Source organism: Spinacia oleracea, chromosome 3, assembly GCF_020520425.1.
Source record: "Spinacia oleracea cultivar Varoflay chromosome 3, BTI_SOV_V1, whole genome shotgun sequence".
Classification (NCBI taxonomy): Eukaryota; Viridiplantae; Streptophyta; class Magnoliopsida; order Caryophyllales; family Amaranthaceae; genus Spinacia; species Spinacia oleracea.
In genome coordinates, this window is record NC_079489.1 from 116,365,258 (window position 1) to 116,389,530 (window position 24,273).

Here is a 24,273-nt window from a genome sequence, read left to right on the forward strand (position 1 = left end):
TATATATATGTAAGCTTGGGTATCAAAGAAGCGAGATTTTTAAAAGTTGAAAAACATTGTTATAAACCGTTGTGTTTAAAGATTAAAAACTCGGTGTTTTTATTCTAACTTGCACGAATCTCTTGGGAGGTAAAACTACAAGAATTCAATCCAATTAACAAGATTTGAGAGTGATTCACTTATTTTGTTAATTAAACTTTTTTTAGTTTAGGTTGAGAGTTATTCACTTCCTTAACTAAAAACAGAATACTTTGCTTTAAGGGTGAGAGGTCACCTACATTTATTGTAGTTATCATGTCTGGTGCAAACAACTCTACTTTTAACTTGCGCCCTCTAATTGAAAAAGACAAATTGAATGCTACCAACTTCCTACAATGGCAAATGGCTGTGAGAATTGTTCTCAGAGCGGAAGGAAAAGAAAGTGTTCTTGACAATCCTCTCCCTGAACCCCTGCCAGAAAATGCTACTGCAGCTCAAAGGCGAGCTAGACAAACTCTAGAGGATAACTCCCTGCAAGTAACATGCTTGATGCTTGCTTGCATGGAACCAGAGTATCAAAAACGTTTTGATGGTCTGGATGCCTATAGCATAATCCAGCAACTGAAAACTTTGTTTCAGAAAAATGCTAGATTGGAGAGATTTGAAGCAAACTGCAAACTTCTGGATTCCAAGTTGGAAGAAGGGAAGCCCGTTGGTCCGCATGTGTTCGATTTGATTGGACATTTTTCGACCATGGAGAAATTGGGCTTCCCTTATCCTTAGGACCTGGCAACTGACATAGTCCTCAGATCCTTGCCTGAAGATTTTCATAACTTTAAGTTGAACTTCTACATGCAAGGAGGGGAGGCTACCCTGCAAGAGTTGCATGGTTCACTAATTCAGGTTGAGAGAAACTTACCAAGTAAAACTAAACATAAGGATGTTCTAATGGTTAGTAAAGGTAAGTAGTTCAAGAAGAAAGGGGCTCCCATGAAGAAGAACAAGGGCAAGGTAGTTGCCAATGAGAACTCTTCAACCAAGCCAAAGGCCACTCCCAAGGCTAAGGTAGCTGCTCAACATGAGTGCTACCACTGCCACAAGATTGGTCATTGGAAGAGGAACTGCCCCAAGTATCTGGAGGATAAGAAGACTGGTGCTTCAACTTCAGGTATCTATGTCATAGAAGTTAATTTAGCTACAACTGCTTCTTGGGTATTTGATACCGCTTGTGGATCTCACATTATTGGTAATGTGCAGGGACTAAAAAGAAGTAGGATCTTGAGCAAAGGCGAAGTGGATCTCCGAGTAGGCAATGGAGCAAGAGTTTCTGCTTTAGCTGTAGGAGATTATAGTTTACGCTTGCCTTCTGGTTTAATATTAGAACTTTATAATTGTTATTACGTTCAAGTTATTACCAAGAACATAATTTCTATTCCGATTTTGGATTCGGAAGGTTTTCATTTCAAATTATGAATAATTGTTGTTCAGCATATTTGAATGGTATGTTCTATGTCTCTGCTAAATTATCAAATGGTTTATATGTACTAGACTTACAAAACCATATCTATCACATAGAAAACAAGAAACACAAACCAAATGATTTGAACCCTACTTACCTATGGCATTGTCGATTAGGCCATATAAGCTCAAAGCGCATAGAGAAACTTCATAAGGATGGAATTCTCAAATCATTTGATTTTGAATCATTTGAAGTATGTGAGTTTTGCTTAATGGGGAAAATGACAAAGTCTCCTTTCACAGGCTCAAGTGAAAGGGCCAATGATCTTTTAGCCCTCATACATACTGATGTGTTCGGACCTATGAGTACTTTGGCTAGGGGAGGGTACGGGTATTTCATTACTTTTACTGATGATGTGAGCAGATTTGGATATGTTTACCTCATGCGACATAAGTCGGAATCCTTTGAAAAGTTCAAGGAATTCCAAAATGAAGTACAAAACCAACTTGGAAAGAAAATTAAAGCATTGCGATCCGATCGTGGTGGTGAATATTTATCTCAAGAGTTTGGTGATCATTTGAAAGATTGTGGAATACTTTCGCAATTGACTCCACCAGGGACACCACAGTTGAATGGGGTTTCCGAAAGAAGGAATCGAACTCTATTAGAAATGGTTCGGTCCATGATGAGCCTTTCTAACCTTCCTGCCTCATTTTGGGGATTTGCGCTTGAAACAACGACATTCACACTCAACAGAGCTCCGTCCAAAGCAGTAGAAAAGACGCCATATGAGACGTGGACTGGAAAAGTTCCAAAATTGTCTTTTCTAAGGACATGGGGTTGTGAAGTTTATGTAAAACGTTTACTATCTGATAAGCTTTCACCCAAGTCTGATAAATGTCTTTTTGTGGGTTACCCAAAACAGACTAAGGGATACTACTTTTACAACCAAAGCGAAAACAAAGTGTTTGTTGCTCGCGATGGTGTCTTTCTGGAAAAGGGGTTTATTTCCAGAAAAACAAGTGGGAGTAATGTATATCTCGAAGAAATTCGAGATGAGCAACAAATGGATGAGGTTCACACCTCGTCAGAGACGACGCAGCATGAAAATTCTCAGGAGGCGGTGCATTCCATTCACGCGCCTTCTACCGTCCCACTTGGAGATAATCCATGCGAAGTCACTCAACCTAATGAGGTGGAAACTTCTCCTGTTGTTCCCCAACGTAGGTCTAGTAGGACCGTCATTCCGTCAAAGAGATATATTGATTTCCTTTTGACTGAAAGTTCTGAAATAGAGATTTTAGAACATGAGGAACCTACTAGCTACACAAATGCTTTGACGAGTCAAGACTCCGAGAAACAGCTTGAAGCCATGAGATCTGAAATGGATTCAATGTTTGAAAATCAAGTATGGTACTTGGTTGCTTTGCCTGATGGGGTTAAACCCATAGGTTGCAAATGGATTTTTAAACTGAAAAAGGACAAAGAGGGAAACATTGATGTTTTTAAGGCAAGACTAGTGGCAAAAGGTTTTAGACAAATTCATGGTATAGACTATGATGAAACCTTCTCACCAGTAGCCATGCTGAAATCCATTAGGATAATCCTTGCGATTGCCGCCTTTCATGACTATGAGATTTGGCAGATGGACGTCAAAACCGCTTTCTTGAATGGGTTCTTGAAAGAGGATGTGTACATGACACAACCACAAGGTTTTGAAGATCCAAACCGTCCAAGGAAAGTTTGCAAGCTTAAGAAGTCCATCTATGGACTAAAGCAAGCATCCCGGAGTTGGAACCTCAGATTTGATGAGGCAGTCAAACCTTCTGGCTTCCTCAAAAATGAAGAGGAATCTTGTATATACAAGAAATTGAGTGGGAGTAGTATTGCTTTCCTGGTCTTGTATGTGGATGACATACTTCTCATAGGAAACGACAAGACCATGCTTGAGTCAGTCAAGGAATGGCTTAAAAGTTGTTTTTCCATGAAAGACCTAGGAGAAGCTGAGTACATCTTGGGAATAAGGATCCATAGAGATAGATCCAAAAGGCTGATTGGACTTAGCCAAGAGACTTATATTGATAAGGTTCTTGCAAGGTTCAAGCTGGAAAACTCCAAAAGAGGTTTCATTCCCATGCAACATGGCATTTCACTTGGCAAGACTCAGTGTCCTTCGACACCTGATGAGGTCAAGCGCATGAGTAATGTTCCTTATGCCTCTGCAGTAGGGTCCATTATGTATGCCATGGTATGCACTCGACCGGATGTTGCATATGCTTTGAGTATGTGCAGCAGATACCAGTCAAACCTAGGAGAGGCGCACTGGATGGCAGCAAAGAATATCCTTAAGTACTTAAGAAGGACTAAGGATAATTTCTTGGTCTACGGTGGAGATAATGAGTTGGTTGCCACTAGATACACCGATGCATGCTTCCAGAGTGACAAAGATAATTTCCGATCACAATCTGGTTTCATATTTTATCTAAATGGAGGGGCTGTGAGCTGGAAAAGTTCTAAGCAGAGTACCATCGCAGATTCTACAACAGAGGCTGAGTATATTGCAGCAAGTGATGCAGCAAAAGAAGCTGTTTGGATCAAAAAGTTCATTAGTGAACTTGGTGTAGTTCCTAGCATTGAAAATGGCATTGAGTTGTATTGTGACAACAATGGTGCCGTTTCTCAGTCCAAGGAACCCAGATCGCACCAAAAATCCAAACATGTGCTCAGGAGATTCCATCTTATTCGAGAGATCGTTGAAAGAGGGGATGTGAAAGTAAGCAAGGTTCATACTGAGGATAACGTGGCTGATCCTCTGACTAAACCGCTTGCTCAACCTAAGCATGAGAGTCATACTATGACTATGGGGCTTAGGCATATGGGAGAATGTCTTTAGGTTGTTTACTCCATGTTTACAATTGTAAAGACATTTATTATGCTTTGGATGTTTATCAATAAAAGTTCATTCTTATTTGATTGCTTGTTTTAGTATTAAATAAAATGTCCAAAAAACTTGTGTTTTCAAATAGGATTATCGAAAACGTTTTGATAATGGAACCCTATAAAGTGAACTGAAATCACAACTTATTAAGTCCCTAGTCTAAATCACTAAATTGGACATAAGTGATTTATGTGAAGACTAGCATGTAATTAATTGATAGCGCAGTTCCATGGGCTATGGAGACATAGAGATGTCTAATTAATTATATGGATGCATATTTGATGCATTGAGACTTGACCTAACTAGATTATAAAAGTAGAATCAAACTTCTATATTTAGTGGATTCCTTAGACATGAGTATGTCTTAATAACCATGAGACAATTAGTTTAACCTTGACGCTGTTAAACGCCGCGCCGTAAAAGGAGGTTATAAAGGCAGTGATCAGGTGGGCTAAGAATTGAGTGGGAGTTATGGTCATACAAGAGTGGATAAGTCCTCTTATTAGATAGGAATGGTGTCTGGGCCTCTTGATGAGCGAGAACTGAAAAATTGCATGGCCATGCGGAATGGGATTAAAATGTTAATCTTTATTTGAACAGTTCAAACTCGGCGATCAAGAAACTAGAATTTGAGAATAACAGTGTGTTATCAAATTTTGGCATTAAGAGACTTAAGGAATTTAGCATTGCGTTCTTGTCTTCGGACAAGTGGGAGATTGAAGGAATTATGTCCTTAGACATTTCCGGCAATTACAAAATATAAATAGGAATTAATTATGAAGATAATAAGTTAATTATTTTAGTAATCATATTTGCTTGCTAGAGAATAAATGTGATTAGTAGGACAATATTGATTGGACCTACAACTAAAATATATTAATCCTATAAGGTCACACATATATGCACTAATTGGAATGGGCCCAAAAGGCCCGATGGAAACCGGTCTATTAAGGGAAAGAATGTTGGGCTTTGGTTTTGTGTTAACCTAAAACTCTCACATTATAATAGTTATAATGTCAGGGATTTAGAGATCACGTGGATTCAAGATCTGACAAAAAAAACACAAAACCCTAACTCTCATTCTCTGAAACGCCGTTATTCCCAAACAAAGCAAGAGATTGATCGTGATCGTTCTCTTCCGTACTAGCATACGTGGGATTCAATTCGTGCTTGTGGACTGAGTAGAGGAGCAACAAGTGGGGCTCTAAGATCTTCGAAGCTTGCATACGAACGAGAATACGCTACAAAGGTGATTATTCTTTCATCATAATATGATCTATATTATTGTTGTGCATGAGAACCTGTGATAGATGTTAGGAAATTGTTTCCTGAAATTCCGCTTTATGCATCTATATGTTCCTACAGTAGGTTCCCAAGCGAGTATCACTTTTAACACCCAACGTCTTTTGAGAAGTCTAATGAATACGGAGGGCCTGTTGGGGCTAAAAGAATCACACAAGACTTATCAAAGTTTATCATTTCCCCTTACATGTCACAGAACTCGTCAATGCACGCTCTCATGGTTCAGCAAGAAGATGGATTTGCCTTAAAGGAAAATAGAGCATCATCTTTAAAAAATAGATGGGATAACAGTTGTGGGATCTTTTACAGTGATGACATGTCACGCGTTCCTCGGAGGTATCAAGTATGAGCCGGCACGAACTTCTGGCAACCTGCAAAACAAGAATATTCTCGTAGGAATATTCCCTCCGATGCTTAAGTAAGTATAAGCTAGAGAGAGAAGTAATTTGTAGAGAGAAGACAGAGTAAAAATAGTTTGAAGTTGGTGGGAATGAATTCATTGCCCCTTACCTTGGGATCTGAGCCTTTTATAGGGCTAGGGTTTCTCGGGAAGTGATCCCTCAACCCTATCTGTGGGATGCGTGCCCCCCTGGGGATTTGGGACACGTGTCTTTTGGCCGTCAATCTTGGGCCTTTTATAAACTGGGCCAGAGATCATGGGCTTTCCCAATTAGGGTCATGCCTTTATGTTGCTTGAACACCAAGGTCCAAGCCTACTTCCCGGGCTTGAGCCATGGGTCAGTTAAGCTGGCTTGATTGGATATTAGGACCTCTTAGGGCCTTGTGGTGGAAGGAATTAGGCCCACGTCATTTGCCCCTCATGAGGGGTGAAAACGTACGTTAGTTTTCAATGCTCTTGGGTTGTCCAGTAAAGCAACGACGCGTGGCAGGGGTAATCATTTCTTACCCCTCTATAAATAAGTGACAAGTTTGAGTGAATTTCCCCCTCATTTTTAGTGATCATTTGAGAGCTGTAGGAGAAGGCGATTTCCGGCGTCCAGCATCCACCAGGAGACACTGTAGCACCAACGTAATCTTCAAGGTCCTGTTCTTGCAGTTCTTCATTGAATTTCTTTGGAAATCTTCTCTTCGATCTATCAGGTAACATCTATTTTGGATAAACTTGTTTGTTGGTTTCGGTTATTCCTTGTTCCCTTTCCTTGTCAATGTTGTGAGGGCCTCGTCAAAACTGAGGGCGGCGACCTGCTATTTTGACGTCTTTACTCTTCAAGTTATGCCCCTCGTCTTGAGCCAATTCTTCAGCCTGCGCAGGATATCATGGTGCGAATAGAGGACAAGCAACATTTTGAAGGGGAATCTTCTTCCCCCATGGAGGAGGACGCCCCCACAAACGAGCGCCCCGACGGGGCGCCAGCGGGCCCTTCAGGTGGAGAAGAAGGCCGCCTTCACCCTAGTGAGATTTTCCCACTTCAGACGTGGTTGACTTTCCTCACTGCCCAGGGAACAGTGATGGGCAAGGCGTCCAAATGGCATCATTAGAGGAAGAAGTGGGTGGTTATCAGAACCACTAATTTAGAGATGTGTGACAGGATGAGGCGTTGGACGCTTCAGCCCAATTTTGTGGGAAAGAGCAGCTCCTTTCCCCCAATTTCCCCCGCCCTCTGGAAACGGATCTCGTCCTTGTTTAAGGCCAAGCCGCTCATAGTTGGGACCAAGACGGCCTATATACCCGAGGGGTGGTTACCTCATTTGGATCAGCTGGGCGATCCTGTTTTCCTCTCGGCTGTGGGCTTGTGTCCGTATATGCCGAGAGGTATTATATTGTACTTTAGATTTTTCGTTCTTTTATTATTGCCTTGCTTCATACTAACATCTTCCTTGATTTTCAGACGAGGCTATGGAGAAGCTGGATGACGCAGCCAAAGGCCGAGTAGACATGCCGTCTTGGCTGGCAAAGGTGCTTGACGCCAGCACTTTTGAGGCATTACAGCGTCAGAAGGCGGCTAAGCAGGCTGCCCCTAAGCAGGCGGTTCATCATCCCACCCCTCCCGTAGAGGAGAAGAAGGTATTGTGAGCCCTCCAAAACATGTGATTTCCTTCGATGTTTGCAACTGACATGGCCTTGTTTCTTCAGAGTTCGAGGAAGGTTGCCTCGGACGCTGCACCTTCTTCCAAGCGTAGGGCTGGTGGCACAGGGAAACCTGTTTTCAAGTCAACAGCCTCGAAGACGTCCAAGGTGTCCAGTGCGCATCAGACGGCATCCGCTTCTCCTTGTTCTCAAAAAGCTGAGGCGGCGATCGATCCTCTTGCAGGGATTCCTGAAGCCGTCCGCCGGAACATTCCTCTGAGGACGGCGGAGAGGGCTAGGAGTTCTGGGGGTAAGTTTTACTCCAACATCGTAACCACTTGCCGTTCCTCGTCTAGAAGTTCTATAGTCTCTCCCAAAGATTCTAAGGCCGTTGTTTTTCCAATAGAAATACCCGACCCTCAAAAAGCCATTGATGCTGAATTGGATCAGATCGCTTCTTCAGGCGGGTTTACTTCTCAGGATCGGAGGCGGATAATGGGTCTGATGCGCAATGCTATTCCTCCAAAGTACGCTGAGACCCTCCCCGAGGCGGCCGAGAATCAACTTGCCTCCATGCAGTCCTCTGCACTGGATGTAAGTCTTGTTTTTTTTTTATTATTCTTCTTTTTACGTTCTATCTTTGATAATTACTCTTGCTGTTTTGCGCAGATGTTTATTCTGCTGGATTCGCTAAAGAAGTGGCTTACTGCTCTAGTGCATGAAGAGGCTAGACACCGTCTTCTTGGTAGTCAGTGCGGCGATCAGCATTTTGCCGAGCTGGAAGAGCTTCGTCTCAACAGGCAGGGGGAAATCGATGCTGTGACCAAGTCCTTGTCCTCCCAACTTGCTGAGAATAAGCACCGTCTTGAACAGATTGATCAGAACTTCTCTCAGATTGAAGATCTTTCTGGGAAGATTAAGGAGAAAGAGACTGAGTTTTCTCGTCTTGAGACTCGGTTTGAGGAGTTGGAAGCACAGTTGGAGGCGGCTCGCAAGGAGGTGGCCACGTCAAAGGGTGTGCTTAACCAGTCAGCCGTGCTGGGTGAGAAGTCGATCCGAGGGGGCATGGAGCTTGCCTGGAATGCCGAGTTCGGCAGTCAACGCCCCTTCAGCTGGTTTGAGAAGTTCCTCAATTATCAGGTGGAGGTGGAGAAGGCCCAGAAAGAAGGACGCGCTCCTCCTGAGTTTGTTCCCAGCGATGATGACGAATGAGGCATTCTAGGTGCCTTGTATTTATTTTGGGTTAATTTTTGTGACGCCCTGCTTAGTGGCACTATGTGCATAATTTGTAATTATGACTAACTTATTGGAATGACTAGGCGTCTTTTGAACGTTTTTGTTCCTAGATTTTGTCGTTTCTGTTTATTTTCGATTAATTCATCGTTTATGGCTGACGCCCCTAAATAGAGACGGCAAATATTTGCCTTGGTCTTTTTTGCCAAGGTCTTTAGCTACTTTATTTAGCTGCTGAAAAATGTGTCCCCTGTGTTCTAGGTGATCAGCCTAGTGAGGGTGCTAATCTGGGCCACTTCTTAGGCCTTTAAACGATTAGTCTTTAATTCTTAAGAGAATGTCAGTTCGCACTTCTCCATGAGATTTGATAACATATTTGTCATAAAGGTTTCCCAGGAAGGCCGGCTTGCAGGAAAGTTTTTCATTTAAAAGTTCATTGAGCCATGCTACATGATGCGTCTATAGTTTGGACGTCTTTACAAAACATTTAATCAAGATAACATAGATGTTAATTTAGAAAAAGTACTTCTTCAGGTTGTCTGCATTCCAAGTACACAAAATTGGACGTCCCTGCATGTCTTGGATCCGGTAGGTTCCGTCTCGGACTTCCTCGTAAATCTCGTATGGACCTTCCCAAGTCGGAGTGAGTTTCCCATGTTCATTGGCGCGTCCGACGGCTTCCATCTTTCTAAGAACAAAATCTCCAACCTTTAAGATTCTTCTAGAGACCCTTTTGTTGTACTCCCTAGTCATCCGGAGTTTGTATAGTTGCTGGCGCAAAGCCGCGTTCCCTCTAGTTTCTGGCAAGAAATCCAAGGCCGCTTTCATCATTTCCCAATTGGCGTCTTCGTCAAATAACATGACGCGCAGGGTTGGTTCACACATTTCAATGGGTAGGACGGCCTCAGCTCCATAGGCTTATAAGAATGGTGTTTCTCCTGTGGAGTTCTTTGCCGTGGTCCGTATAGACCATAAGACATTGGGTAACTCGTCGGCCCATAAACCTTTTGCTTCATCAAGTTTCTTTTTCATCCCCTCAGAGATGATTTTGTTGAATGCTTCTACCTGTCCGTTAGCTTGGGGACGACCTACTGATGCAAAACATGTTGTGATGCCATGGTCAGCCAACCAACCCTCCAATTTGGGTGTCTTGAATTGGGGTCCATTGTCTTTGACAATGGACTGAGGCACGCCGAATCTTGTGATGATGTTTTTCCAGATGAATGCTCTCACATCTTGGGCCTTAGTGTTTTTCAGAGCTTCAGCTTCTACCCATTTGGTGAAATAGTCGACGGCAACTATCACATATCGCAGTCCTCCTGGTGCCGTCGTATAAGGGCCTAATAGGTCCATCCCCCATTTGGCAAATGGTATTGGGATGGTGATTGGAGTCAGTCTCTATGTTGGGCGTCGAATTAGATGAGCAAACCGTTGACACTTATCACACCGCTTAACCAAGTCTAGAGCGTCCTCCTTGAGAGTGGGCCAATACTATCCAGTTCTTAGAGCCTTTTCTGCCAGGGCCCTCCCCCCTATGTGCGAGCTGCATAATCCCTGATGGAGATCTTCCAATACTTCATGCCCCTTCTCTGGGGTTACGCAGCGAAGAAGAGTCTGTGAGAAAGCCTTTTTGTATAGAGTCCCGTTCCATATTTCGAACCAGGTGCATTTCTTTTGTAACCTTTCTGCCTGCTTGGGATCATCAGGGAGTACTCCATTCATTTTGAAATTGACGATATCATCCATCCAGGTGGCCGTTCGGTCCAAGACGTCTGTTCTTAAGACGTCAATCCTCTTGGACTGTTTTACCTCCCAAAATACATGACGTGGTGTGTCGCAGGATGCTGAGCTTGCCAGCTTGGATAAAGCGTCTGCTTTGTTGTTTTCAGACCGAGGTATGTGTTGTATTTCAAAGTTAGTCAGCTGCTGGACTTCTTGGTGGACGTTTTCCAAATATTTTATCATGGCGTCATCCTTGGCTTCATATTCTCCTTTTACCTGACTGACAATTAGCTGTGAGTCGGATAAAATCAGGACCTCTGCCGCCCCTGCTGCTTTGCTCATTTGGATTCCACATATCAAGGCTTCATATTCAGCTTCATTGTTGGACGCCTGAAAGTTAAAGCGCATTGCATATTCATAGATATCCCCTTCTGGGGATTCGCAGATTATGCCGGCTCCACAACCGTTTTGGGTGGCAGAGCCATCCACGTGAACCACCCACTAAGCTTTTTCATTTTTCAAATAGGGTGGCCTAGTCATTTCTGCAATAAAGTCGGCAAAAGCCTGTCCCTTTATAGCCTTCTGTGGCTCATACGAAATATCAAATGCATTAAGCTCGATTGCCCAGTTGAGCATTCTCCCGGACGCTTCCAGATTAGTAAATGGTCGTTTCAGAGGTTGATTCGTGTATACTATTAGCCGATGGGCCAGGAAGTATGGACGAAGCTTTTTGCTAGCCAAGAACAGAGCGAAGCCGAATTTTTCACTAGTTGGGTATTGAGTTCTGCATTCTGCAACATGTGGCTGGCGAAGTAGACAGGTAGTTGCATCCCATCCCTTTCTGTAAGTCGGACGGCGCTTAGAGCGTAGTCTGAGATGGCAAGGTAGAGACACAGAACCTCTCCTGAGAGGGGGATGACGAGCCGTGGCAGAGTGTGCAGATGTTCTTTCAAACGAAGGAAGGCGGCCTCTTCCTGCGCGTTCAAACTGGGTGCCTTTTTTATGGTACTGAAAAAGTAATGACACTTATCTCCAGCTCTAGACAAAAATCGTCCCAAGGCGGCAAGACAACCAGTTAAGCGTTGCACATCTTTGACCGTCTTTGGCGATGTCATTGTAATGACGGCCTGTACCTTGTCTGGATTGACCTCAATGCCCCTCTCATCGATAAAAAAACCAAGGAACACCTGCTGGAAGTCACTCCGAAAATGCATTTCTTTGGATTGAGTCTCATTTGGTAAGTCCTAAGGGTCTCAAAGGTCTCTCGCAAGTCGTCGAGCTGATCCATTTTCTGCTTGCTTTTTACAATCATATCGTCAATATAGGCTTCTATATTCCTCCCTAGTTGCTTTGCAAAAACCGTGTTCACCAATCGTTGGAAAGTGGCTGGGGCATTTTTTAGGCCGAACGACATTACTTTATAGCAGTACAATCCTTGTTCTGTGATAAATGAGGTCTTCTCCTGGTCTTCAGGCCACAAAGGGGTCTGATGAAATCCGGAGTATGCGTCCATGAAGCTCATCATGGCATGCCCTACCGTTGAGTCGACGAGTCGATCTATCTTTGGCAGCGGGAAACTGTCCTTGGGGCAGGCTTTATTTAGATCAGTGTAATCGACACACATCCTCCACGTCCCATTGAGCTTAGGTACTAGTACTACATTGGCTACCCAGTCTGGGTACTGACATGGACGTATGAACTTTGCGTCCATTAGTTTCTGAACTTCAGTCGCGGCGGCTAAATTTCTTGCTTCCCCATGATTCCTTTTCTTCTGACGTACTGGTTTCATGGCGCTATCTACATTCAGCTTGTGCACGGCTACTGCTGGATCAATGCCTGGCATCTCCTCTACCGTGAAAGCAAATATTTCTTTGTATTCTCGAAGCAGTTGCACCAATGCCGCTGCCATTGGGTCGTCAGGAGGGACTCCAATGGGGGCTGTTCGAGATGGATCCGCTAGGTCAAGAATTATAGCATAATGTGCTCCCACTGGCTCAGGGCGTCTATCTGCATTATGTGCTGTTGGTATCTCTCGTAGTTTACGCTGGTTTGTCAGTGATTTAGCTTGTTGTTTTTCTTTGGAGAGGCTCCCCATGCCGGCGGTTCCAGCGTTGATAGGTAACAATCTCTGGCCAGCTGTTGGTTTCCATACAGGGACCCGATGCGTCCATTGCTTCCTACGAACTTAACCAGTAGTAAATGGGGAACAATCACTACTTTTAGATCATTGAGTGCTGGACGGCCAAGTATGATATTGAATGCGGTGAGGCTTGCTACAATTGTAAATCGGATGACACCTTCCTTGGTCACCGGAGGGTCACCAATGGAGACTGGGAGCAAGATGGAGCCAATTGAGCGGACGATGCCTCCTCCAAATCCTACTAAGGGCCTAAATACTTTCTCGATGGCTCCGCCATCATGCTTCAATTTTTGCAGGAAGTGGAGACTGATTATGTCGGACGAACTCCCCGTGTCCACCAGTACTCTCTTCATCCTGAGGTTAGCCACCTTAATTTCTAAGACCAAAGGGTCATCATCATATGGTGCTGCCGTCTTTCTGTAATCGTCTTTGGAAATTTCTACGGAAGGTAAATTCATTTGTGCGTGCCAGCGATAAGATGGACCTGTTTGCCGTCCTTCCTTACATGGTTCTCCCGCAGCTATCCCCCCTGATATCACCGTAACGACTCCCTTGTCTGAATAGTTTTTGCTATTGGTGGGGTGACTGACAGGCTCAATCGCACTCCTATCAAAGATAAACCTAACGTTCACCAACTTAAAATGTAGCAAGGGAAGCAAGGATCGTATCCACAGGGAAACAATGTTCTTTCCACTATTAATTAACTAATCTAGACTACTGGTAACAAAGAATTGGATTGGTTTGTATATTAAGCTAAGGCAAATAATCAAACTGGAATATAACAATATTAAGGGAATCTAGGGCAGCGGTTCACCATAAATGCAGACCGGGATTGGACAACGGACAATAACAATTAATTAACAATCATAACTAGGAAAACATGCATCTCTCGAATCTTATGAATTCCTTAGGATATAACAACTAGCGGGCTCTCGCTACGTACTAGAAATAATTCCTATCTAATAGCCACAGACCAAAAACATCAGATTTATACCTCTCGGCGCATAATCTAAGGTTAATCAAACTCAAATCAAAATAGTCCGGCCGAACAGAATTGACGAGCAATAATAATAAGCTATAGAAATTATAATCAATCAATCAAATAATCAAGTCCACATATAATCCCAATCATGCATTCATGGATCTCCTAAACCCTAGAAATTAAACTACTCACTAATGATAACTAATAACAAAGCGATTAACATAATGGAAAACATGATCAAAGCAATAGAATAAATTAAAGTAAGAAACAATACCGACTTGAAGAACAATGGAAATTGAAAGCTTGCGTTTTTATATAAATCGAACTAAGTGTTTGAATTGATGTAGAGAGAAAAATAAAACTTAGAGAAATAAACTAAGGGTTTTGTGCTGGAAAATAAGATGTCCCTAAAAAATAAAACAAGTTTGCTTATATAGTTTTGCCAAAATAAGGCCTAAAAACGGAATTAAAAACGCGAAAAACTGCTGGAGGTTGGCGTCGCCCGATCGGGCGACGCTTCGCCCGATCGGGCGAATCACTCGATAGTCGGCCCGATCGGGCCAAAATCCGCCCGATCGGGCGGATTGCGAAATCTCCACAAAGCCTCCAGATTGACCGCCCGATCCGGATCGGGCGAGCTGCGCCCGATCGGGCGCGCGTTGATGAACTTGGCTTGCTTATACTTCCGCCCGATGGTTGCATTTTGCCCTCAGCTTCCAGGGCGATTTGCAATCTTCAATGTATCTCGCCCGTATCACCAAGTCTAACTCCCGGGGCTCAACCATAAGCATCTCAGGCTCCCGAAAGTCGACGATGGAGGTCCCGAACTTCTCGGACTCATATAGTGGCCTTGATCAACAATGAAACGGGTCTAAAACGACCAATTTCTCATAATCAAACCTGAAACTCAAGGCACACTCAATAACACACATTAGTACTAGAAACGGCTCCTAAGAGCACGTTTGATACATAAAAGTACTAAGGGACGGGGGTAAAAATTCTATATAAAACGCATATATCAAACTCCCCAAAGCTAGATCTTTGCTTGCCCCTAAGCAAAGAAATCATCGATGAATACATAAACCAACTTCACCCCAAACACATCTTAAAACAATGGATACGATTCAAGGCAAAATCCAACAAGCATGCATCAATGTCAACCAATCAAATCCATCCAACCGCTAATCCGCCTTAACAATCGTCACGCAAAGCGAACCAAAAATGCACATTGGAATTCAAGACTAGTGCTCACATACTCGTCACTCATTTATGTGGCGGATAAAAGATGTACCCGTTCGCTCTCCTCCCAACATATGAGTGAACAATGCCCTCCAAAACTCACAACACACGTGTGTCTATAAAAACATACACTCAACCTAATAGTCGACTCAAAATATGTCATGTCATAACTTGCATTGATAAACAACTACTTTCACATTAATACAACTCTATGCACAAAGGTCGGAAGGTCTTTCAAGCTTGTAATGTTAGGCTTAGGTAAGGGTGCGGTAAATTTGGGTAAAATGTGAGCTTAAAGCCTTGGCTTTGGGGAGCATAAATCCTAGCAAAACCATGGTCAACCACAAATGAAGACCACAACCACAACTTCCCACTCAACACATGATGAAACAACAAACAAACCACACTATACTTTCTTGCCTTTCTTTCACAATTAAAATCAATCACTCATAAAGATAAGAAATTACAATACTTGAGTGTAACAATGCTTTGAATTTTTCTGAGAGTAATGAATTTTTTTCTTTTTATTTTTTTTTTTCAATTTCCTTTTTTTTTTTTTTTTTTTCTTTGGAAACCTTCATATTTTCTATTCTTCTCATCTCTTTCACTCTTCATTATTTTTTTTCTCTTTTTCAAACAACAAGATAAGAAGAACTCCCTTATTTCCTTTTCAACACTCACTTTGTGCTCAAAACTAAGCACACTACAACTCCCTCACCTCACTTACTATTAGCTCCCCCAAGCTAGGCTTGGGACTAGTAACCAATGGGGCTTTCATGGGCTTGTAATATGGCTAGTCACCGAATAAAGGGGCACAAGCAACAACATGGGTAGAAAAGGAGGGAACAAATGTATCTAGATTCATCTGAAGGCTACCTAAACAGAAAAATGCCTTCGTCCTCCACAATGTGCATGTATATGAGTCATAAAACACTACTAACAGTTGCAAACCAATACTCAAAATCAATGGCACACCAGGAAGCTATCACACATCCTAACCAAGTCAACTAGTCAAGCACCAAGTCCACAAGTAGTTAGTCGGAGTTGACTCATGTTTAGGCATCAAAACAATCGAACATCAAATCATGGCTAACACATCTACATTGCCCATCATCAAACACCAAGAATCAAAACAATTTTCAATCCAAGGGGCACAGGGAAGCATGATTTTTCATTCATCGGAACGTATTTTTGTATATATATTTTTTTTTTTTTTTTTGTTTTTTAAAGCAATAAACTAATCTAGAAAGCATTAAACACACCAAAATAAAGAAATGCGAAAAGAAAAGAAAAATATACCTACAATGTACAAGTAATGTGAAACCCTGCCCGATCCGGATCGGGCGAGCTGCGCCCGATTGGGCGCGCACGGATGATTTTCATAAAGCTTATTTCTGCTCGATCGGGCGCAGCGTGCCCGATCGAGCGGACTGGCGAGTGGAATGCTCGATCGGGCGATTTTATATTGCCCGATAGGGCGGTCTAGCGAGTGGAATGCCCGATCGGGCGAAATTATTTTGCCCGATCGGGCGGTTGAGGAAAATTCGTGGAAAAGTCAAGGAGGAATTCTGGGCAGAAAAAGTCAAGAAAATAGGCAATCGCAAATCGCCCGATCCGGATCGGGCGAGCTGCGCCCGATCGGGCGCGTACGGATCAGAAGAAAAGGATCGCAAATCGCCCGATCGGGCGGAATGTCGCCCGATCAGGCGAGATGCGATTTCAGCGACAAGTACACGGTTTCTTCTTTCTTTCTTCACTTCTTCTTCATCTTCAACCTAACTCTCTCTCTCTTCCTCCATTAAACCCCAACCTCTAAAAAACTTCCAACCACCATATCTCCCTCAATTCTCCACCAAATTCAACAAAATTTTCATCAAAATCATCCCCTCATCATCCTCTACAACCTACACCTAATCGATTTAAGTTTTCACTCATCCCCAAAAAAATCCCCAAATTCACCCAAAAAAAAAAAAAACCAAAAACTCAAAAAAAAAAAAATTCAGATTTTTCAACCATGGCAAATAGACCACAAAGAAAATGCAGGAGGGTACCAAGAAATCAACATGAGGCTTCCACAAGCCGAGCTCGGGAACCGACACCACCACCTCCACCACCGCAATTCGAGCCCGACACGGATTTTCCGGATGTCATCTTTATTACGGAGGAGCAACGAGCACGATTCATGCACCTCAAATTGAGGGAGGTAATCCCTACTCGCTTTATATGTCAAAAATCATTGCATGAAATGGGAATTGAGCGTGATGTAAAACGTGTTTTTGTTGGTGTTGGTATGAGTAGCATGTATGGTATGCTCCGTCTCACATTTAGGCGGTTGACTCTAGAATTTTTGAGTAGTTTTAATATTCGTAGGGATGGTTATCGAACCGTGTCATCGGTTCAATTTCGTGTCATGAACCGAACCTACACCATGAGCTTATCTGATTTTGGTAGGATTTTTGGATTGTCTACCACATATAGTAGGAAACCCAAGGAGACTCACAATAACTGTACCATGTGGGGAAAGCTTACGGGCAATGATAATCCCGGGAGTATGCAACATTTGCATGCTTCCAAGATACAACACCCGGTACCCATTGTCTTTTACAGGTTCCTAGGATTTACTATCTTTGGTAGGGATGAGACCCAGAACATTAGAAGTACGGAGCTAGAGATCCTAGGTGGCTACGTTTCCGAAGGAGAGGAGAGCTACAAAATGAACCTTGCACATCACATGGCCTCTCAATTTTACTCCATAGCCACCTCCACACATACTACCAAGATTACCATTGGTGGGTTGATCACCCACATAGCCATGGCCACGGCCAATTTTACTGAGGCTAACCAGATTCCAGTTCTGGGTAGCAACTTGCTTGATTTGGCTTATTTTGCTGGACTCCGTAGGCTGCAGGGGGAGCATGGGTTATTTAGGCCGGAAGCCATGTACTGGATGTTCGAGGGAAACAGGCTTTTCACCTTGCCTGACCCTCAGGGCCGCACTAGTTTCAGACCCGGTCAGGCTCATTATCTATTTGTTGGATTTGAGCGAGAGCCTCAGCCTGACCCTCGGCCAGAGCCCCATCAGTACCAGCCAGAGCCTCGCACCTACTTCAGGAGGGGGCGTCGAGACACGGGGAGGCCCCAGAGTGGCCCGGTAGTTCATGAGGATCAGGGGTCCATTGACGAGAGGTTGAGCAGACTTGAGCTCGGGTTCCGGGAGTTCGCAGCTGATCACCAGAGGACCATGTTCCCATTTTATGATCAGTATGCCAGGCAGGGCTATATTGCCCCAGATTACGAGCACCCTACCTGGTTTACCTATCCCGCGGAGGGATATGGAGCTCCGGGTTCTATGGGCACCTTCACACCCACCCAGTACGGAGGGTGGGGAGCGGGTCCTAGTGGGCATGGTGGCAGAGATGATGGTGATGATGATGATGATGATGGCGGCAATGGCCGTCAATGATGGAGATGAGATCGAGTTGGTTCGATACCCTTGAGCCAATGAGGACACTGTCTGATTTGGTTTGGGGGGGGTTTCACATTACTTGTACATTGTAGGTATATTTTTCTTTTCTTTTCGCATTTCTTTATTTTGGTGTGTTTAATGCTTTCTAGATTAGTTTATTGCTTTAAAAAACAAAAAAAAAAAAATACAAAAAAAAAAAATACAAAAATAATTTCCGATGAATGAAAAATCATGCTTCCCTGTGCCCCTTGGATTGAAAATTGTTTTGATTCTTGGTGTTTGATGATGGGCAATGTAGATGTGTTAGCCATGATTTGATGTTCGATTGTTTTGATGCCTAAACATGAGTCAACTCCGACTAACTACTTGTGGACTTGGTGCTTGACTAGTTGACTTGGTTAGGATGTGTGATAGCTTCCTGGTGTGCCATTGATTTTGAGTATTGGTTTGCAACTGTTAGTAGTGTTTTATGACTCATATACATGCACATTGTGGAGGACGAAGGCATTTTTCTGTTTAGGTAGCCTTCAGATGAATCTAGATACATTTGTTCCCTCCTTTTCTACCCATGTTGTTGCTTGTGCCCCTTTATTCGGTGACTAGCCATATTACAAGCCCATGAAAGCCCCATTGGTTACTAGTCCCAAGCCTAGCTTGGGGGAGCTAATAGTAAGTGAGGTGAGGGAGTTGTAGTGTGCTTAGTTTTGAGCACAAAGTGAGTGTTGAAAAGGAAATAAGGGAGTTCTTCTTATCTTGTTGTTTGAAAAAGAGAAAAAAAATAATGAAGAGTGAAAGAGATGAGAAGAATAGAAAATATGAAGGTTTCCAAAGAAAAAAAAAAAAAAAAAAGGAAATTGAAAAAAAAAGAAAAAAAGAAAAAAATTCATTACTCTCAGAAAAATTCAAAGCATTGTTACACTCAATTATTGTAATTTCTTATCTTTATGAGTGATTGATTTTAATTGTGAAAGAAAGGCAAGAAAGTATAGTGTGGTTTGTTTGTTGTTTCATCATGTGTTGAGTGGGAAGTTGTGGTTGTGGTCTTCATTTGTGGTTGACCATGGTTTTGCTAGGATTTATGCTCCCCAAAGCCAAGGCTTTAAGCTCACATTTTACCCAAATTTACCGCACCCTTACCTAAGCCTAACATTACAAGCTTGAAAGACCTTCCGACCTTTGTGCATAGAGTTGTATTAATGTGAAAGTAGTTGTTTATCAATGCAAGTTATGACATGACATATTTCGAGTCGACTATTAGGTTGAGTGTATGTTTTTCTAAACACACGAGTGTTGTGAGTTTGGGAGGGCATTGTTCACTCATATGTTGGGAGGAGAGCGAACGGGTACATCTTTTATCCGCCACATAAATGAGTGACGAGTATGTGAGCACTAGTCTTGAATTCCAATGTGCATTTTTGGTTCGCTTTGCGTGACGATTGTTAAGGCGGATTAGCGGTTGGATGGATTTGATTGGTTGACATTGATGCATGCTTGTTGGATTTTGCCTTGAATCGTATCCATTGTTTTAAGATGTGTTTGGGGTGAAGTTGGTTTATGTATTCATCGATGATTTCTTTGCTTAGGGGCAAGCAAAGATCTAGCTTGGGGGAGTTTGATATATGCGTTTTATATAGAATTTTTACCCCCGTCCCTTAGTACTTTTATGTATCAAACGTGCTCTTAGGAGCCGTTTCTAGTACTAATGTGTGTTATTGAGTGTGCCTTGAGTTTCAGGTTTGATTATGAGAAATTGGTCGTTTTAGACCCGTTTCATTGTTGATCAAGGCCACTATATGAGTCCGAGAAGTTCGGGACCTCCATCGTCGACTTTCGGGAGCCTGAGATGCTTATGGTTGAGCCCCGGGAGTTAGACTTGGTTATACGGGCGAGATACATTAAAGATTGCAAATCGCCCTGGAAGCTGAGGGCAAAATGCAACCATCGGGCGGAAGTATAAGCAAGCCAAGTTCATCAACGCGCGCCCGATCGGGCGCAGCTCGCCCGATCCGGATCGGGCGGTCAATCTGGAGGCTTTGTGGAGATTTCGCAATCCGCCCGATCGGGCGGATTTTGGCCCGATCGGGCCGACTATCGAGTGATTCGCCCGATCGGGCGAAGCGTCGCCCGATCGGGCGACGCCAACCTCCAGCAGTTTTTCGCGTTTTTAATTCCGTTTTTAGGCCTTATTTTGGCAAAACTATATAAGCAAACTTGTTTTATTTTTTAGGGACATCTTATTTTCCAGCACAAAACCCTTAGTTTATTTCTCTAAGTTTTATTTTTCTCTCTACATCAATTCAAACACTTAGTTCGATTTATATAAAAACGCAAGCTTTCAATTTCCATTGTTCTTCAAGTCGGTATTGTTTCTTACTTTAATTTATTCTATTGCTTTGATCATGTTTTCCATTATGTTAATCGCTTTGTTATTAGTTATCATGAGTGAGTAGTTTAATTTCTAGGGTTTAGGAGATCCATGAATGCATGATTGGGATTATATGTGGACTTGATTATTTGATTGATTGATTATAATTTCTATAGCTTATTATTATTGCTCGTCAATTCTGTTCGGCCGGACTATTTTGATTTGAGTTTGATTAACCTTAGATTATGCGCCGAGAGGTATAAATCTGATGTTTTTGGTCTGTGGCTATTAGATAGGAATTATTTCTAGTACGTAGCGAGAGCCCGCTAGTTGTTATATCCTAAGGAATTCATAAGATTCGAGAGATGCATGTTTTCCTAGTTATGATTGTTAATTAATTGTTATTGTCCGTTGTCCAATCCCGGTCTGCATTTATGGTGAACCGCTGCCCTAGATTCCCTTAATATTGTTATATTCCAGTTTGATTATTTGCCTTAGCTTAATATACAAACCAATCCAATTCTTTGTTACCAGTAGTCTAGATTAGTTAATTAATAGTGGAAAGAACATTGTTTCCCTGTGGATACGATCCCTGCTTCCCTTGCTACATTTTTAGTTGGTGAACGTTATGTTTATCTTTGATAGGAGTGCGATTGAGCCTGTCAAATTTTGGCGCCGTTGCCGGGGAAACGGTTTTATTTTCCGTTATTAATTGTTTTTCTAGATTATTGTTTGTCACTTCTCAAGGGACTCTCGTTCCTTGAGACCGGATCTCACGACTGTTTTCTAGTTCTTGCTTGTTTATGCCCAGGACTGTCCCTACCAGCGATCTGACTTCGTTCGATCCTGAACCTGAACGGACCTTTCGTAGACGGCGTAGATTCGTTGAACAGTTGAGAGACTATTCTGACTCTGAATCCGACCATCTGATTAGCAATCTATTCCATACAGATTCAGAGATGGGTGACCAAGCACCACCACCCCCACTTGTGCCAAGGCTTACAGACTATTCTAAACCAAGTCTGTCTATGCTTCCCAAGGCAATCATGCCTTCCATTGCGGTCGAGAATTTCAAGATTGAACCCCAGCTGATAAACATGATCGAGAGACACGAATTCGGTGGGGAAAAGGGTGAAGATCCCAATCTCCACATTCAGTCTTTCATTCAGTATTGTGCCACCATTAAGCAGAAGAATTTAACACCGGAGCAGACTATGGAGATACTCTTTCCATTTTCATTGAGTGGGAAGGCCAAGCTATGGATTAACAGTCTCAACCGCGCAGCTATGAAAATCATCGATTGGAATTCTTTGGCCCTTGCATTCTATGTTAAATATTTCCCACCTGAGAAGACAGCTCGTCTGAGGGGTCAGATATTAGGTATCTCTCAACAAGTAGATGAGAGTTTGTTCGAAGTTTGGGAGAGATTCAAGGACTTGCAAAGAGAGTGCCCACACCATGGTTTAGATGACTGGTTCCTGGTTCAGCAGTTCTACAATGGTCTGGGTAATGAATCTAGGTGTCTTTTGGATTCAGGTGCCAGTGGGAGATTTATGCAACTGGAGGTTCCTAGAGCTTTGGAGGTGATTGAGGAGATGGCCATCCATAGTGCCCAATATGGGAATCCTAGAGGTTTTGCCGACCGAGGTGTTAAGCATGAGATGAATTCTATTGAACAGCTTACTGCTCAGCTAACTGCCCTACATCACAAGCTCGACAATATACAGATCGCATCTTCCCAATCCACCCAACATGCTAGTGTCGCTGCAATGAGTGCCCAATCTGCTAATTTCTGTAATAGTTGTGGGATGCAAGGCCATTATGCACAAGTATGCCGGAGCTCCATCGAACAATGCAATGCATTCCAGTCCTACAAGTAGAACAATCCGTATTCCAACTCATACAATGAGGGGTATAAAAACAACCCCCTATTATCATATAGGAGTACTAATGTTCAGAACCCCCACCAGATTCAACACCCTCCACCACCACAACAACCCTACCAACCGCGGAGTAACTACAACTCGCAACCTAGTGGATCACCTGGCTTACCACCACAACCCCAACCCACACAACCTGATCCCATGCTTGTAGAGATGAGGAATATGATGTTGGAATTGCAGAGATCTCTGAGCGAAAAGGATGCCAAAATCGATGCCCTCACTGCTCATAACAAGATCATGGATAAACAGTTGGCACAAATGGCTACCGCTCTTGCAGAGAGACCCAAAGGTCAACTCCCTTCACAGCCTGTGACCAGAGAGTCTGTAAATGCTGTCACTTTGCGAAGTGGATATGAGTATGATGGGCCACCTATGACTATGGAGGAAGGGGTTGAAGTATCTGTTAGTGGTGTTGTGCCAAGAGAAAGTGAGAAGGTGGTCAAGGATAAGGAAGCTGACACAGGGGTTGAGAAGAAAGTTGAGATACAAGTTCCACCTATCAAACTTCCCTTCCCTCATCGTCGGCTAAAGAACAAGCTAGACAAGTAGTTTGGTAAGTTCTTAGAAGTGGTAAAGAATCTGCAGGTAACAGTCCCTTTCACTGAATTAATTACTCAAGTACCTGCATATGCTAAATACATGAAAGACATCTTGACTAGGAAGAGAGCATTTAGTGAGGTGGAGACTGTTGCATTTACTGAGGAGTGCAGTGCCTTACTACAAAATAAGTCTCCACCCAAGTTGAAGGACCCCGGGAGTTTCTCTATCCCGTGTAATATTGGCAACCTTTTTATTGACAAAGCCTTATGTGATTTAGGTGCCAGTGTTAGTGTCATGCCCCTGTCTGTATGTACTAAGTTGAACATGGGTGATTTAAAAGTTACCAACATAACTCTGCAAATGGCCGATAGATCTGTAAAATACCCCCTAGGTGTCTTAGAAGTTGTGCCTGTTAGAGTAGGTAAATTCTTTATTCCTGTTGATTTTGTTGTTTTAGACATGGAAGAGGATAGGAAAATTCCTATTATTTTAGGTCGGCCTTTCCTACACACTGCGGGGGCAATCATAGATGTCAAGAATGGCAAGTTGACGCTAAATGTGGGAGATGATAAGGTTACTTTCAATTTAACCCATGTTGCTAAGAACCCTATGGTAGAGGAGTCATGTTTTGGAGTCAATATTTCTAATGATTATTTTAATACCGAATTGACTCATACTAAATCTAATAACTCCTCGGAAAAAGCACATGTTTCAAATTGTCTTGCAGGTGGAGGTGATCGGAGTATACACTCTTCGGCATGGGTTCGAAAGAAGGGACGGATTGATGATGCCACGACCCAAGGGGCCGAAAGTTCTGTAAACGGTGGACATCGTATTCACGATCGGGGTCGTGATCTGTCACTTCCCGCACCACACAGCTCATCCAAGGTAATCGATGTGACACCAGGTGGCACCATCTTTGGTGCCCCCATTCGA

General features: G+C 43.0%; 1 non-coding gene across 1 annotated transcript; it reads right to left on the reverse strand.

Moving 5' to 3' along the window:
• Positions 1-22,212: 22,212 nt before the first annotated feature.
• On the reverse strand, positions 22,213-22,319 carry LOC130470955 (small nucleolar RNA R71). Its single transcript, XR_008931667.1, has one exon. It is a non-coding gene; the product is annotated as a small nucleolar RNA R71 (small nucleolar RNA).
• Between the last annotated feature and the right edge of the window lie 1,954 nt (positions 22,320-24,273).